The following is a 17,617-nucleotide window of genomic DNA, read 5'->3' on the forward strand; positions in this document are numbered from 1 at the left end:
AGTTGAAGGAAGTTTCTACAGTGGTGATTAAAGTGACAGAGCCGAAACCTGGATGGAGGGGAGTTTGGGGGAGAATAGATACACGGATATATGAGGCTGAGTCCTTTTGTTGCCCACCTGAAGCTATCACAACATAGTTAATCAGCTATACTCCAATACAGATTAAAAAGTTTTTTAAAAAAAAAAACAGAAAGAAAGTGACTGAGCCAAACTTGGTCAAAAAGTTTGACCAAGCTCTCTGAAGAACTTAGGTAGTAATTTGTAATAGTCTTCTTTTATTCTTACATCCTCACATAAAAGCATAGAAAATTTGTTATAACTTTATAAATGACTATAGTCTTGTACTTAATTTTGATAAGATACTCTTTGTAATAAGCAGGGTGATTTTTTTCTAAGATTTTATAGACTAAAATTCTTTCCCCCAGATTACCTTTCAAGCTATCTAAAATTTGAATTTTAGATACATAGTTGGACCTATGTATCCAACTTTACTTGACACCTCTTAGATTTCTCAAAGGTACCTCAAACTCAGTGTGACAACACTTAAAACCACAACGTCTGTCTCACACCTGATTAGTGCCACCTTTTTCAGTGAATGACATATGCATTTGATTGTCATCCTTGACAGTTGTCACCATGATACCTCCATCTTCAGGTCTGTTGATATTACTTTAAAAATATCCCTTAAATCTATGTACACCCCTCTTGCTTTCCATTGTCACCACCTGTAATACAAACAAGGTCTCCTAGAGTACCCCCCTAATCTGGTTTTCCATATAGTTTCTGTTTGTTTCTCACCATTGATCCAGCCATCTGTGGGGGCTCATTAGAATATAAATCTTATCACATTATCTCACTTTGGCAAGCTCTTCAAAAGTAATACATTTCTTTTCAAGTAGAGAGAAGACTCCTTGACACGTTCTAGGAAGTTCTGACTGACCTACCTGCAGATCACCTCGGCTCTGGCCTTCTTAGCTGCCCTTTTCTTCCTCACAGACCTCATTCAAACTATGGCTTCTTTCTGATTCTGAATATGACAACATGTGCTGACAGGGGTGTGGAGAAATCAGAACTCTCGTACAATGCTGGCTGAAATGTAAAATGAAGCAGTCCCTTTTTAGAACAATTTGGTAGTTTCTCAAAATGTTAAACTCAGAGTTCTCATATTACCTAGAAATTTCACTCATAGATATCTACCAAGAGAAATTTTTCAAGATGTTCACAAAAGACTTGTACATGAATATCCATATGTATTCATTCATAAAATTCATACGTATTTAGTTTTATTCATTAGAGTCAGAACATGGAAACAGCCCAAATACCCATCAACCTGATAAATGGATAAACAGAATGTGGTATACAATGAAATATTATCCAGCAATGAATGTGAATGAAGTGATACATGCTACAACATGTATGAGTCTTAGAAATATATTAAGTGAAAGAAATCAATTACAAAGGACCAAATAATATATGATTATATTTAGATGAAATGTCCAGAATAGACAAATACATAGAAACCAAAATTAGATTAGTAGTTCTAGAGGCTGGAGGGAAAGAGGAATATGGAGAGTGACTACTTAATGGGCAATGGGGTTTCTTTGGGGGATGCTTAAAATGTTGAAAGTTAGGTTCTAGTAATTGTTGCACATCTCTCAGAATGTATGAAAAACCACCATGTGTGTACACTAAAGGAGTGAATTTTATGGTATATGAATTATACCTAAAAACTGTTATAAAAATAAATACAACATATTAGCTAGTGGAAGTCTAATAATATGTACAAAATGTAGGGGTGCAAGGACTGAGGAAAGGCATGGAACAGAGTTCATGGGATAGATGATGTCAATGAAGTCTGAATTACTTGCCTTTCACCCAACCTTATCTGTCGACACCTTGGGAGTCAGTTTCATCAGGTTTTGCCTGCCCAGACACATAAATATTAAAAAAATAATAATAACCATAGTGTTTAGTGTTGAATGGAAAATATGTTCCAGAACTTTCAAGCATATAATTCCCAGGAGTTTAAGCTTCGGGCAAATCCAATTTCCCCAGCTAGATCTCTAACAGAGGTCATTACAGCAGGTCAGCTACACCTGAGCTTATTCAGTGATGTATTTTTTATTTTTAATTTTTTTTCTCTGTTCAAAGACTCATAAATACAAGAATTGCCAGAGGACAAGAACCTCTCAAACATTTTATTCTCACAGGATGTTGAATAAGTAGTCTTTAAAACCCACTTCATTTATCTGGTTGTTAACTGTGTAACCAAAACAATTCAGGTCTCCAAATGTTTGCTCACATACTGAAAACCTAAACAATATTAAGTAGCGCACTAAAGACAGGAAATGCCTCCTGGAAACTGTTGTAATACTGAACACTTTGGTACCATAGTCAAACTTATCCAGTAGGAAATGCAGTCTCTTTTATCAATGCCTATGCTCAGAAATTACAGCAATCAAATTCCCAATCTTCTCTCTATAGACTAAATCTGTGCAAAATGAAATAAAAAAAGGTTTAGACTGTCCAAGCCAGAGTCCATATATACCATTAACCTAGGGCACAGCTTTTACGGCGCTATTGGCGCTGTTGGCTTGTTAGTACTGTTCCATCAATCTCACACAATGAGTAAATAATAACATGAAAAACGTAATTAAAAAAAATGTGAGAGTGTACTAAAGTCGAATTTTTATTGTAATCCAGGAAGTGAAAAGCTTGCCATTCATTTCTCCTTGCACACCACTGGATCAAAGTAACAAGAACAAGTTGTTCTATTAATAACTAAAACCTGCATCACAAATATACATATGTTTAGTGACCTTAAAATTTCCGGCAAAAGAAATGTCATGTCAAAAGACCACTGTGATCACGAAAGAGTAGCAATCTATGGACCAGGAAGAAATGTGTCTTAGCAGACCCAGTGACCAATCCCTGGATAATATTGGGCAACTACATTTTGTAATATAATAGAGGTGTGCTGAGTCAGAGTTGAAGTTAGCCTGTAATGATAGACTAGTAGAATCAGAAAACAATATGAACAAATGACATAATCCTCGAATTTCCACTGACTCACTAAAGTGGACTATATCTTGACCTCCAGTGGGGATGTCAGCTTTACTCTCTTCTGCATAGGTCTCGTACTGGACAAGAAGAGAGGAAAACAAAATCCTGAAAGGTTTGGAATGGGGAAAGTCAAGCATTTTTGTGGGGTGCTCAGTCGCTCAGTCGTGTCCAACTCTTTTTGACCCCATGGACTGTAGCTTGCCAGGCTCTTCTGTCCATGGGATTCTCCAGACAAGAATACTGGAGTGGGTTGCCATTTCCTCCTCCAGGGGATATTCCCAAACCAGGGATCAAATTGGCATCTCCTGCATTGGCAGGCAGATTCTTTACCACTGGGCCACCTGGGGAGGTCAAGGAAAGTTCTTTATGACAGTTTGCCTGCCTAGTAGAATATCTACAGAAAAACTTATCTTGTATTGTGAATGCTAGTTTGCCATTAGTATTTGGTTTGTGCTATTAAACCTTTTCTATTGAGATTTATTTTACTATAGTGAAGTAGATAGACTTCAAAGATACAGTTTTGACAAATGGATTAACTCATGTAATCTACACCCTATCAAAATATAAAACATTTTTATGGGTCCAGAAAATTCTGCTTATGCCTCTTTCTAGTCAATCACTTCTCGGCAGGAATAGCTTTTTTCAGATTTTTCATCACAATCAAAAAATATTTTCTTGTACTACCAGTTTATGTAAATATACATTCCTTTATGTCAGGATTCTTTCATTCTATATAATACTGCTGTGTGCATCTGTAATTTATTCTTTTTTATAGCTGAGTGGTATCCCATTGTATATTTGTCTATCCATTCTTCCATTATTGGAAATCTAGTCTGTTTCCTGGTTTGACCTATTAGAAATAAAACTACTGTGAATATTTTTGTACAAGTTTTCTTAGACATATTATTCATTCTCTTGAATAAAACTGGACTTGCTGGATCATAGGGTAGAAGTATGTTTAAGTGTTTCAAAAACTGCCAGTTTTCCAAAATAGATGCACCATTTTACACTTCCACCAACAATATTCTATTATTTGCTTTACACATTCATCAACATTTGATTATGTCTTTTTATTTTAGCATTTCTAGTGAGTGAGTGAGTGTTCGTCACTCAATTGCGTCTGACTCTTTGCAACCCCATGGACTGTAGTCCACCAGGCTCCTCTGTGCATGGAATTCTCCAGGCAAGAATACTGGAATGGGTGGTCATTCCCTTCTCCAGGGGATCTTCCTGACCCAGGGATCGAACCTGGGTCTCCCACATTGCAGGGACATTCTTTACTGTCTAAACTACCAGGGAAGCCCAACCTTTCTAGTGGTTACATGTAATTATTTCACATGATAGTTTTAACTGGCATTTTTCTAATGATTAAAGATGCTGAATATATTTTCATGTGCCTATTGACCATTTGTATACCTTTTTTGTGAAGTGTATGCAAGTCTGCTAGTCATTTTTATACTTAGCTGGTTATTTTTGTATTATCGAAATGTAGCTAACTTTCTGTATTCTGAATACCAGTCCTTTTCTCAAATATATGTGTTGCAAGTATTTTTCTCCTTGCCTGTGGTGTGTATATTTATCTTCTTAGTGATGTCTCCTGCTGAACAGAAATTTTGAATATTAACATTCAATTTATCATTATTTCTTTTAAATTTACCTTTATTTCTGTGTCATTTCTGAAAATACTTACTCAATACAAACTTGCAAATATACTCCCCTTTTTTCTTCTAGGAGCTTCATAGTTTTGGCTTTTGCATTTAGGACTATCATTCATTTCAAATTAATGTTTGTGTATGACTTGAAGTAAAGGTCAAGTCTGTTTTTTGGTGTGTTTTTTTTTTTTTAATTTTCCCCACATGGATACCCACTGGTTTTAGCACCATTTATTTTAAAAGTAACTTTTGCTTCTTTTAGGTTCTTTGAATTACTTACACAAATTTTACAGTTATCTTCTCAACTGCTACTTTAAAAAAGTCTGCTAAGAATGTGATTACAAAGATCAATAGACCAGATTTTAATAGTGGTGCAGTGGATAAGAGTCTGCCTGCCAATTCAGGGAACACGGGTTCAGTTCCTGGTCTGGAAGATTCTCCATGCCACAGAGCAACTGAGCGGTGTGCTGCCAATACAGAACCTGTGCCCTAGAGCCCTTGCTCCACACCTAATGGGCCCCTCTCTTGCAGCTCCCGTAGCCTGTGCACCTAGAGCCCATGTTCCGCAATGAATGAAGCCACCACAATGAGAAGCCCACGCACTGCAGCTAGAGAGTAACCCCTTCTCACCACAAGTAGAGAAATCCCACTGCAGCAACAAAGGCCGGAGTGCAACCACAGATCAACAATGCAGTGTGTGCTTGTCAAAAAAAAAAGATCAATAGAACAATTTGAGGACAACTGTACATTTAGTCATGTTGAATCTTACAATTCATTATTCCTAAGTATTTATAATTTTGAGATAAATGCTATCTTAAATTTTACTCTCTAATGTTAAAAACATGAAAATGCAGTTTAGTTTTGCATATTGGCTTTGATACTAAAATATTGCTAAATTTACCTATAAGTTCTAGTAGATTTTGTATAGACATAGGAATTTCTACAAGTTCAAACATGTCACCCAGAGAGACAGGTTTATTGTTTCTTTTTGTATCTGTATGTTTTTTATTCCTTTTTCTTGCTGTATTGCACTAGATAGGACCTCAATTACAACTTTAAATAAAAGTTATAAAAGTGGATATCCTGCAAGAGACAGATTACAGACTGGGAGAAAAATTTGAAAAGTTGTATTTGATAAAGAACTATTATTCAAAATATACAAAGAAATCATGGAACTCAACAATAAGAAAATGAAAACCTCACTTTAAAAATAAACAGAAAACCTCAACTGATACCTCACCAAAGAAGATATACAGATGGAAAATAAGCATATGAAAAGAGACTTAACATCAAATGGCATTCAGTTCAGCTCAGTCGTGTCCGATTCTTTGCGACCCCACGAACCGCAGCATGCCAGGCCTCCCTGTCCATCACCAACTCCCGGAGCCCACCCAAACCCATGTCCATAGAGTCAATGATGCCATCCAACCATCTCATCCTCTGTCGTCCCCTTCTTCTCCTGCCCTCAGTCTTTCCCAGCATCAGGGTCTTTTCCAATGAGTCAGCTCTTCGCATCAGGTGGCCAAAGTATTAGGGAATTGCAAATTAAAGCAATTAGATATCACTACATACCTATAGGCATATTATACCTACTATAACCTATTCTACCGATTATAACCCTAAACACTGACAACTCCAAATGCTACCGAGGATGTGCAGCAGTGGGAACTCTCATTCACTGCTGGTGGAAATACAAAGTGGTGCAGTCACTTTGGAAGACAGTTTGGCAGTTTCTTCCAAAACTAATATGATCCAGCAATTGCATTCCTAGGCATTCACCAAAAATGATTTGAGAATGTATGTCCACATGAAAACCTACACAAGAATGTTTATAGCAGTTTTATTCATAATTGCCAAAACTTGGAAGAAACCAAGATGCCCTTGTCCTTCAGTAGATGTGTATAAATAAACTGTGATACATCCAGGCAACTGAATATTATTCAGGCTCAGACGGTAAAGCGTCTGCCTACACTGTGGAAGACCCGGGTTCAACTCCTGAGTTGGGAAGATATCCTGGAGAAGGCAATGGCAACCCACTCCAGTATTCTTGCTTGGAAAGTCCCATGGACGGAGGAGCCTGGTAGGCTACAGTCCATGGGGCTGCAAAGAATCGGATACGACTGAGTGCAATTTCAGTGCAATAAGAAATATGCTCAAACCATGAAAAGACATACAGGAACCTAAAATGCATATTGGTAAATGAAAGAAGACAATCTGAAAGGGCTACATAGTATATACTTTAGACTATATTACATTCTGGAAAGAGGAAGACTATCAAAACATTAAAAGGACCAGTGGTTGCCAGGAATTTGGGAAAGGAGGAAGGATGAATAGGCAGAGTACAGAGGATATTTAGCCGTGAAATTATTCTGTACACTGCTAGAGTGATAGATACATGTGATTATACTTTCATCAAAATCTATAGCATGTACAACACCCAGAGTGAACTCTGATGTGAAGCATGGGCTTTGGGTGATATGATGTGTCTGTGTAGGTCTATGAATTGTAACAGATATACCTTTCTGGAAGGAGGTATTGCTAATAGGGGAGGCTGTGCATAAGTCAGCACCAGGGGTATATGTGTCTCTGTAGCTTCCTCAATTTTTCTGTAAGCCTAAAACTACCTTACTTAAAAAAAAAAATGTGGCCACCCATGCCTTCTCCCTATGCTTGAGGAAGAGCATCCAGTATTTCATCAGTAAGAATGATATTAGAAATTTTTATATATGCCTTTCTGATAACTTTTTCATCTATTCCTATTTTGCAGAGAGTTTTTTATCACAATTTAGAGCTGAAATTTGACAAATGCTTTTTCTTCATCTGTTGAATTATATAACTTTTCTTCTTAATATTTAAAATCACATTGTTGAACTTTTATGTTAAACCAACAATGTATTATGCCTTTTCTCTGTCGCTATATTTGATTTGCTTATATTCTGTTGAGAATTGTTTGTATAAGAAATGTTAATATATAATTTTTCTTTTCTTGTAATGTCTTCAGCACTTTTGGTATCAGAATTACACAGAGTTCACAAAATTAGCTGGGGAAATACTACCTCTATTATCTTTTATTATCTGAAAGAGTTTGTGTAATATTCATAATATTTTTCTTATTTTTTCTGTATTTTTTTCCTTTCCTGTTTTTAGTTAGTAGTTTACAAAAAGCCCTCTAACTTTGCCTAAGAACTCTAGCTCTAGCTCTGGTTTATGGCAGTTAGGTCTTTGAGTTGTAAGAGGAAACATGCCTTGCGTGTATACATTTTTAAAAAAGACTCTTTAAACCTCTATCATTTGACAGATATGTGTGTATGTGTGTGTGTTTCACGTTTAGGTGAAATTCTAAATCCTTCCCCACATCTAAAATGAACATCACAGCCTGGCTAGCTCAGCAGGTGGTGCATCAGACTTTTAATTTGAAGGCCCATTGTTCAAGTTCCTGTCTAGTTGCCAAAAATAAAGAAAGAAACAAGGTAAATTTTATTAAAAAAATAAAAGCAACAATGCACAGGTGTGTGTGCACCAGATTAATAGATTGTTTAAGACCATAATTTTTGAAATGCCTTACTTCTGCTGGTATAATAGCCATTGTTTTAGCTTTAGCTATCTTGCCTAAGTTGTGTAGATACTGAGGGAAAGCTAAGTTATGCAGAAAAAATTTGCCGTCTAGTGAAAGGAATGCTCCAGACAGTTATTGTTTACACAGGTGAGAAATTAAGATTGCATTACAGCTGGTAGTATTGACATTTCTAAGTTTTCTACAGATTGAATCTCAAGTGAAATTATTTTCTAAAGAGATAAAAGACCGCATAAACTAGAGGCTTTAGTTGTATTTTTTAAATTTTTTTTAAAGTGGACCATATCTAAAGTCTTTTATTCCATTTGTAACAATATTGCTTCTGATTTTTTTGTTTGTTTTAGGCCAGGAGGCATGTGGGATCTTAGTTCCCCCACCAGGAATCGAAGGCAAATTCTTAATCACTGGAGCACCAGGGACATCCCTGACTGTATTTAAGTAGCAATTTTCAATGCACTGGGCAGAGGCACTGACCTAGCCAAGTTACATAGCAAGCATATTGCAGACCTGAGATTCAGTTCTGACTCTAAATTCAATGCTCTTACACATGTAGTATCTCCTTATTGATATATTGATATATATATTTTGATATATTGATATTAAGCACCTAAAGCACTCAATTGGCAGAGCACTTTATTACGTATTCTACCTTTTAATACCCAATCTCAATCTAAGCTTTGGCATATTTGCTTAATATTCTTAATCTACTTCTAAAATGCTGCATTGTCACAACACTGCAGGAATCCATACAAATGAGTAATTAACATTACACATCAAAAAAAATTATACATTTAAAGTATCAATGACAATTAAAACTTTTACAACATGTAGTATAAAAGATTACTATCTTTAATACTGAATACATAAAGAATTCATTTAATAATAAAGAAAAGCACTCAATAAAACTATAGGTAAAAGGTATTAAAAGGAATTTTTTTCATAAGACAAGTTCTTCAAAAAGATCGAGTTATCATGTGATTATAAAATAAATGTCATGGGTGTGGAATCATTTTCCCTCCCTCTATCAGACTGAAAAGACAAGAGAGAATCTATGCTCTTTTTGTTGCTTTGAGACACTGGATCTTTTGTGGCAGTACACTGCCATATCTACGTATACCAGGCTTTGTTTATTTTTTGCAATAATCACTATAAAAATACAGCTTCCCAGGTGGCACTAGTGGTAAAAGAACCCACCTGCCAATGCAGGAAACAGAAGAGAGACAAAAGACTTGAGGCTGGAAAGCAGAGAGCTCTTATTCACTTCCTGCTTTGTGCCTTTAACCCTTGTGTGGGTCAAGGCTCTTTTTGTTTGCAAGTGACAGAAACCTAGCTCAACTGGCTTAATTTTAAAAGGGGACTTATTGAATTAGAGAGCTGAGAAGTCCAGTAGAAGAGCCAGCCTGGGAAACTCTAGGAAATCAAATCATCTTGTCAGTTCCTCTTTTCTCCTCCCCGGCTCCTTCCTCCCCCACCTCCTCCCTGCACCCCCCCTCCCTCCTCCTCTTCCTCTTCCCATTTTTATAGTGAGGGGGATGGTGACCAGAGTTAATAATACTGTTCAGCATATTTGAAAGTTGCTAGGAGAATAAATCTTAAAAGTCTTTATCACAAGAGAAAAGAAAAATTGCAACCATGTCCTTGCCTGGAGAATCCCAGGACAGAGGAACCTAGAGGGCTACAGTCCACAGGGTCACAAAGAGTCAGACACGACTGAGTGACTAGCACTGACTCTCACTTGATGAGTGTTATGCACATGCCGAGTTTCTTCAATTCTCTGACTCTTTGCGACTTCATGGACTGTAGCCCACCAGGTTCCTCTGTCCAGGCAAGAATACTGGAGTGGGTTGCCATGCCCTCCTCCAGGGATCTTCCTGACCCAGGGAAGGAACCCCTATCTCTTGGGCTCCTGCATTACCACTAGCGCCACCTGGGAAATCTGGTGATAAATGGTAGCTGGGCTTATTGTGATTATTTTGCAGTTGCCTTTGACTCGTGCTTGATTTATACATTAATTTCCAAACATGTGGGGATTACAAAATAGCTATTATTAACTGTATCAATAGCTTAATATGAGGTCAGAGGATATGTTTTAGTATATGAAATTTTGAGATTCTTTTATGACCTAGAATATAGTGAACTTTTTGTAAATACTTTATGTGTACTTAACTTGTGTGTGGTGTTCCATATTTGTTCAGTAGGTAACTTTTAACTTTTATTATTCAAATCTTATATCTCCATACTGATTTTTTGTATGTAGCTGTTTGTTTTACAAAATACTGTGAGAAATGTGTTAAAATGTCTTCCTGTGGTTGTGGATTTTTCTGTTTCTTTATAGTTTTGACTTTTACTTTTTCTGTTGTTGAGGTTACAGTTAGCTTAGCATGAAAATTAAATATCAATACATTTTTCTGATGGATTAAATCAAGAAATTAATTCTAATCATTATAAAATGAACTTTAATCTCTAGTATTATTTTATCATAGAATTTCATCTGATATAAATGTAGCTATACGTGTTTTATTGTGTTGTTGTTTGCATACCGTTGTGTGCAATTAGCTAAAAAATGTGTAAGAAACTACTCATTAGATTTACTTGGTTCATTTTAAAATAACTTCTAGGGGCTTCCTCATGGCTCAGTGGTAAAGAATCCACCTGCCAGTGCAGGAGACGTGGGGTCAATCACGAATCTGGAAAGATCCCACATACCACAGGGCAACTAAGCCCATGTGTGCGTCACAGCGACTGAGCCTGTGCTCTATAGCCCAGAGCTGTAATAAGTGAGCCCACACACCACACCTACTGCAGTCTGCTCGGCTAGGACCTGCGCTCCACAACAAGGGAAGCCACCGCAGTGGGAAGCCCAAGCACCACAACTCAGAGCAGCCCCTGATTGCCGCGGCTAGAGGAAGCCTTCCAGCAGTAGTGAAGACAGCACAGCCAAAACTAAACAAAAATGTAAAATAACTTCTAAAACTTTGATACCATTATAATTAGGTCTTTGGACATGGAACAAAGTTTGCAACACATTAATGAAAAAACAATACCAAATACAATAAATAGCATATTCTCATGGGGGGAGGAGGAGGATGTACGAGGGGTGTGTGTGTGTGTGTGTGTGTCTGTGTGTGTATGCTCATAGTGAACTGCTTTGGGTAGTTTGTCTTAGGTAATGGAATGTGGGTGATCTTTGTTTCTTTTTGCTTCTTTCTATTTTCTAAAATGAGATTTGGGGTTTTGTTTTCAAGAAAAAATTAAAAAAAAAAATTAAGAGAAAGGGAAGAGTGTCAAATGCACAAGGAGAAAGCAACCTGTAACTGGACTGGAGAGACGCACTGGCAATAGCAGTGTCTTCAATATCCAACAAGCAGAGTTCAGTGGAGGGGTTGAGGCTGAGGTTAGAGTATTAATGGACTTCAGAGTAGGAAAAACAAGGGAAGGACATGAAAAAGATGATGTATGAATGGTGTGTGAAAGAAAAGGGAAGGCTTAATTTTATTTTTGCTTAGATTAAATGAAAAGTTAACCTGTTCCTTGGCAAAAGGGAAGAAAGAAGATGAAGACATAAAGGCCCGCTGATGGAGCCAGACAGAAGAAAGCCTTAAGACACAAGTATCTTTTCAGAAACAGAAACTGAGTAGAAACTTCTAAGGATTGCATTCTGCACATTCCTTTCAAATCAAGAAACAATAAATCAGCACCCAATGTTTACAATCAAAGAGGCACGCAAGACCTTCAGGCATCCCTTGGGGGTATTGTGGGTTCAGCGTCAGACCACTGCCCTAAAATGGTTATTGCAAAGAAGTGAATCACATGAACTGCTCCGTTTCCCCGTGCACATAATAGTTTATGTTTAACTGCATTGTAGTCTATTAAGTATGCAATAGCATTACATCTAAAAAACAAGGTACATACCTAATTAAAAAATATTTTGTTATAAAATTTTTTAAAAAGCTCACCATCATCTGAGCTTTCAGCAAGTCATCATCTTTTGGCTGGTGGAAGGTGTTGCCTTAATGTTGACAGCTGCTGACTGATCAAGGTGGTGTTTGCTAAAGGTTGGGGTGGCTGTTACAGTTTCTTAAAATTAGACAACAATGGAGTTTGCCACATTGATTGATTCTTTCTTTCATGAGCAATTCCTCTATAGCACGCAATGCTGTTTGAGATCATTTTACCCACAGTAGAACTTTCAAAATAGGAGTCAAGCCTCTCAGACTATTGCTTCTGCTTTAAGTGTATGTAATATTCTAAATCTTCTGTTGTCATTTCAAAAATCTTCACAGCACCTTCGCCAGTAGTAAATTCCACATCAAGAAACTGCTTTCTTTGCTTATCCATAAGAAGCAGTTTCTCACACATTTAAGTTTTATCATGAGATTGCAGTAATTCAGTCACAACTTCAGGCTATACTTCTAAGTCAGGTCTCCTGTTATTTCTACCACATTTGCTGTTACTTCCTCCACTGAAATCTCAAACCCTTCCAATCTTGAACCCAATCCAAGAGAGTTGGAATCACCTTCTTATAAATGTCTGTCAATGTTGATATTGTGACCTTTTCCCATGAATCACAAATGATCTTCATGGCATCTAAAGTGGTGGATCCTTTCCAGAAGGTTTTCCACTAAACTTGCCCAGATCCATCAGAGAAATCACCATCTATGTCAGCGATAGCATAATAAAGTGTATTTCTTTAATTAAAAGACCTGAATATTGAAATAACTCCTTGGTCTTGGGTTACAAAATGGACTTTGTGTCAGCAGACATGCAAACAATGTTAATCTCATTGTACATCTCTGTCAGAGCTCTTGGGTGATCAGGTGCCTTGTCAATGAGAAGTATTTTGATAAGAACCTCTTTTTTTCTGAGTAGTAGGTCTCAACAGTGGGCTTAAAACAGTAAGTCATGTTGTAAACGTGTATGTTTACATGTATGTCATCCAGGCTTTGTTGTTACATTTATAGAGCACAGGTGGAGTAGATTTAGCATAATTCTTAAGGGCCCTAGGATTTTCAGAGTGGTAAATGAGGATTGACTTCAAGTCACCAGGTGCATTCACCCCAAATAAGAGTCAGCCTATTTTTTTGCAACTGTTTGAAGCCAAGCACTGACTTCTCCTCTCTAACGATGAAAGTCCTACACAACTTGCTCTTCCAATAAAAGCTGTTCTATCTACATTGAAAAATCTGCTCAGTGTACCTCTTCATTAAGGATCTTTGTCAGATCTTCTGGATAACTTGTTGCAGCTTTTGCAATAGGACTTGCTGTTTCACCTCGAACTTTTATGTCATGGAATTGGCTTCTTCCTTAAAACCTCATAAACCAGTCTCTGCCACCTGCAAACTTTCCTTCTGCAGCTTTCTCACCTCTCTCTGTTTTTGTAGAGTTGAAATTTAGGGCCTTGCTTGGAATTAAGCTTTGTCTTAAGGGAATGTTGTGACTGGTTTGATCTTCCATCCAGACCACTGAAACTTTCTCCATATCAGCAATAAGACGATTTCATTTTCTTATCATCCATGAGTTCAGTAGAGTAGCACATCCAATCTCCTTTACAGAACTTTTCCTTTGCATTTAAAACTTGGCTACCTGTTTGGCCGAAGAGGCCTGGCTTTCAGCCAGCTAGGCTTTTGACACAGCTTCTTCACTAAGCTAAATTGTATTTCTGGCTTTTGATTTAAAGTGGAAGACATATGACTCCTGCCTTCACTTAAACACTTGGATACTATCATAGGGTTATTAATTGACCTAATTTCAATATTGTGTCTCAGAGAATAGGGAGGCCTGAGGAGAGGGAGAGAGATGGGGGAATAGCCAGTTGGGTGGAGCACCCAATGTCCCTTTGATGACATTAACATCAAATATCACTAACCATAGATCACCATAACAAATATAGCAATAATTGAAATAGTTTGAAAATTACCAAAATATGACAGAGATATAAAATGAATAAACGCTGTGGGGAAAATGGTACTGATAGACATCCTGAACTCTGGGTTGCTGGAAACCTTTGATTTATTAAAAAAAAAAATACAATAAAGGGAAGTGTGATAAAACAAGGTATGCCTAAAGTTTCAACTTGCTTAATGTTGGCATTTTTTCTGAGAAAAACAACACAAATTCCTAAAACATAGGAGCTTATTAAAGGAATTAGGAGAATCTAGACTATGTCTTGGAGAAGGCAATGTCACCCCACTCCAGTACTCTTGCCTGGAAGATCCCAGGGACAGAGGAGCCTGGTGGGCTGCCGTCTATGGGGTCGCACAGAGTCGGACACGACTGAAGCGACTTAGCAGCCTCAGCAGCAGACTGTCTCTTGCATTTATATCTGAATAATTAAACCATTCCAGTTGCCTTTTATAAATAGACTCAGGGTCACTTATACTACAAACTCAAGTGAAAAATAGAGCAGGGATGTTTTCTTTCAGCCTTGTCTAAAATGAAAATGTGCATTAATTATTAAATGATTATTTAGAAGTATAGTTCCCCTTAGATTTATACCCAAGGGCAACCATTTAAAGTAGTATATTCATAACATTAACGTGTTTTGTTTCAAGAAGCTGTGACAAAAGACATGGAACTTTGTGGAGGGGAAACAAAGCGAGGGAAGAAACCAAATCATACTGAATATTCCAGATTGGTGGAAACAGTAACTCTGATGCTTATATTTTATATATGATGAAACTGAACCTAAAGAGATAAAGTTATTTACCCTAACTCACACAGCTAGCAAGCAGCAGCACTAGAATTTCACTCTAGAATCCACAGTTTCCACTATGCCAGCCTGGCTAAAGATCTGAATTTCCAATAGATACAAGGATGATTGCTGATCTCAGAGCTGTCTTCCATAATTATGAAACCAGCCAATAGATCCTTACAGAAAATGAGTAAATGAAAATGCAAAGGAGGAGAAGACTAACTTCCAGAGAAGAAAACTGGCCTCAAGGCTCATGTCAGCCCACATACTTTCCATGTGGCTGAGGGCAACTCATTACCTTCTCTGGATCTCAGTCTCCTTATCTGTAAAATGGAGACTTTTACTAAATTACTCTAAGATTCCTTTCAAGCTTCAGAGTGCAAGATTTCATAGTACTTGGTCTGTGCTGAAAGTCCTGACTGGTTTTCATCATTTTATGTGGTTTTTAAGATCCCTCAGGATAGATGGCTTGCCTACAGAGAGCAAGACAGGAAAATATCCAGTCCTTCAGGTCAGAGTCTGGCTGCAATCAGCCTTTTGTTCTTGTTGTTCAGTTGCTAAGTCATGTCCAACTCTTCCTCCTGCCTTCAGTTAGTCCCAGCATTGGGGTCTTTCCCAGTGAGTCAGCTCTTCATATCAGGTGGCCACAGTACTGGAACTTCAGCTTCAGCTTCAGTCCTTCAAATGAATATTCAAGACTGATTTCCTTTAGGATTGACTGGTTTGATCTTCTTGCAGTCCAAGGGACTCTCAAAAGGCTTTTATCCAGCACCACAGTTCAAAAGTATCAATTCTACAGTGTTCAGCCTTCTTTATGGTCCAACCCTCACTTCCATACATGACAATTGGAAAAACCATAGCTTTAACCATATGGACCTTTGTCAGCAAAATGATGTCTCTGCTTTTTAATATGCTGTCTAGGTTTGTCATAGCTTTCCTTCCAAGAAGCAAGTGTGTTTTAATTTCATGACTGGAGTCACATTCCACAGTGATTTTGGAGCCCAAGAATATAAAATCTGTCACTGCTTCAAGTTTTTCCCCATCTATTTGCCATGAAGTGATAAGACCGGATGCCATAATCTCAGTTTTTTGAATGTTTAAGTCTTACATAAGCAGCAAGAAACAACCAACTTCCCACTATCTTTCCAAGTCAGGGACTAACTGCATTTGTTAGCAAGGACGCCTTTTTCATTAAAGGAAATTTTATTGCCTAGTCTCTGCCTTAATTTTGATTATGCAAAGATAGAAAAGAAAATAATACATTTTGAAAAACATTTATTTATTTTATTTATTTCTTTGGATGTTCCGGGTCTTAGTTGTGAGGGAGTTAACCAAATAGATGACAAAGTGGGCATGTCTAATGTGCTCCAGGAAGAGGAAAGAGGTTAGTGTGACTTGAGTGGAGATTGAAGGAAGGAAAGAGGGAAAGAGAAAGGGGAAAAGAGAGGAAGAACAATAGAAGGAAAGACCTTATCTCAAAAATGATTTACATAACTGCAAACATAATGAATCTCTGGAAGGATTACTTCCCCCAAAGCAGCACTTGTTCGTAAATGGACCTGTACTACAGTATTTCAGTACTCCAGATAAATGTAGCATAGACTCAAATAAAAATTTTACATTTATATTTTCAATTGGAGGACTATTTGGGAAAGGGGGACATGCATTTTTCTGGCTTAAATAGCTTTGTTTAGTAACAGAGCTGGAGGACTTCTCTGGTGGTACAGTGATAAGAATCTGCACGGTGATACAGGAGACACGGATTCCATCCTTGGTCCAGGAAGGTTCCACATCCTGCGTGGCAATTAAGTCCATGTGCCACAACTACTGAGCCTGGCTCTAGACCCCGTGAGCTGCAACTACTGAAGGCTTATTCACCTGGAACTGGTGCTCTGCACCACGAGAAACCACTGCAATGAGAAACTCGCACACCACAACAAGGGAGTGGGCCCCACTCACCGCAACTAGAGAAAGACTGCACGCAGCAGTGAAGAACCAGCACATCCAAAAATCTTAAATAAAATAGCGGAGCTGAAAATCCATCATCTATCTATTTATATTTAATCCCCCAGGGCAACACACATCTGTCCACCTTCTTAGCACACTGCAGGTGATAAAGGGACAGAAACACCAGATCTGGAGTGGTTTGAATGAATCTAGGATGCAGCAACCTGCGTCTGTCTGATACCCCAGACCAAAATATTCGTTTCAAGAATAGGAAAATGTTGGATTCTAGTAACAAAAGCCACTCCTACTGAGTAGGTGAGTAGCTCTATATGGAATGCTAGTTTAGTCATTGATGATTCCTTTCTGTAGCTTCTTCTTGCTTAGAGTAAGGTCAGTAACTTTAATTGGAGTTTAATAAATGTCAACAATAAAAATGATAAATTTATTTGAAAACACTGGAGTTTATTTAAATACACACATATCAACTTGCCAACTGCAAAGAAAACAGTAATAAAACTGGTCAGGCTTAACTGTAATGAGTACTCAACCCTGGAAAATACCTTGAGCATCTCCCCAAAGAAGAAGCAATTTTCAGTTATAACAGCTTTCATGAGCATTTTACAGGCATTAACTCATTTATTCTATACAACAATTCTGTGAGACAGATACCATTGTGGTCCCAATTTTAAT

The sequence above is a fragment of the Odocoileus virginianus genome, chromosome 11, assembly GCF_023699985.2.
Source record: "Odocoileus virginianus isolate 20LAN1187 ecotype Illinois chromosome 11, Ovbor_1.2, whole genome shotgun sequence".
In the NCBI taxonomy this organism is placed as follows: Eukaryota; Metazoa; Chordata; class Mammalia; order Artiodactyla; family Cervidae; genus Odocoileus; species Odocoileus virginianus.